The following is a 1,432-nucleotide window of genomic DNA, read 5'->3' on the forward strand; positions in this document are numbered from 1 at the left end:
TGGGGCCCGGGGGCGGAAGGGGGGAGGGGAAAAGAGGGAGCGGTAGGGAAGGGGGGGCGGTATGCAGGCGCTCAGCGCCACAGCCTTGGCTCCAAGCCGGTGAGGGCCAAGAAGGACACAGGGCGCCCATAATAACCGAATGCAGAGCAGAATAGCAGGGGTCCAGGGAGAAAAAAAAAAGGGAAAATAGAGAATGGCTAAGCCAAGGGCATACCCAGAGACCCACCCGACAGAAGCCACCCTGCGCTCACTGGTCCTATCATGGTGTCCTTTGAGTTGCCAGCAAGGCGCTGCTGGGTGGTTGAGCGAAGCCTCTTGAGTTGTGCTTCTTGGGTATGTCTGAAATGATTTGGGAGATGAAACAGGGGACTTCAGACTGCGTGAGCATAACGCTCTCGCCACGCATTTGAGTCCCGATCTGTTGGGACTCCCCTGACCTGATCACGCTACAAAGCTCTCTTTAGAAAAGTCCCTGGAACCGGACGAGCCCCCTTAGGTCCTGATGGTCCATTTTGAGGGCACGGCCCGGAGGGAGGGAGCAATATTTTATACATGTGTGCAGTCCAAGAAGGGAAACTGAAGGGAATTAAAATTTAGAAACAGAAGAGAAAGCGAGCCCTTATTCTGGGATGCTAGATACTGTTAGGGACCTATGTTATTTAATGGGTGTGAGAATGGCATTGAAGGTAGGATGATGTCCTTATCCGCAAAAGATACATACCGAAGTGTAGAGAAGTGAAACGTTACGATGTCTGAAATTTTCAAATGATGCAGCTAAACTAACATCCGCTCACATTCACACACACACACACACACACACACACGCATGGAGGAGGGGGGAGAGAAAGTTGCAGTATACTAACATTAGTTGCTACCTGGTGTGTGTGTGTGTGTGGGGGGGTAAACAGACATTCATTGTACTGTTCTTTCAATTTTCTTGTATATTTGCAAAATGTCACAATAAAATTTTTGAGAGAAACCCCTTATAAAATAGTGCCTGTACGCTGTCGTGGAAAATGAACGCGGCTTCTTTTTCACCCCCTGTCCCGGGTGGGACAAATCTTTAAGCCAGCAGCGCTCAAACTCAGTGGGATCTGGACGGGAAGAGCAATGGGTAGCGCTGGCCTGAAGCTGACAAGGCCCAGAGCAAGGGACGAAGGCCCGGAGTGGCCATGGGGACCCCAGACAGGTGGGTAGCCAGGCACAATGCGCTGCGGAGGAGCTGCGGGGCTTGCTTGCCTGGAGACCCAGGCTGGGGATTGCTTCTCTGGAGTCTTTCTGCTGCCCGGGGGCCGACTCGACCGGATAGGCTCTGCTGCGCCCGCGGACTAATAAGGGAACTCGCCGACCGCAGGAAACTGAGTGGCGCGCTTATAGCTGCGGCGGTGGCCAGGAACCCCTACGCTTCCCCAGGGAAGCCGAAGTTGTCGCA

The sequence above is a fragment of the Marmota marmota genome, unplaced genomic scaffold, assembly GCF_001458135.2.
Source record: "Marmota marmota marmota unplaced genomic scaffold, marMar, whole genome shotgun sequence".
In the NCBI taxonomy this organism is placed as follows: domain Eukaryota; kingdom Metazoa; phylum Chordata; class Mammalia; order Rodentia; family Sciuridae; genus Marmota; species Marmota marmota.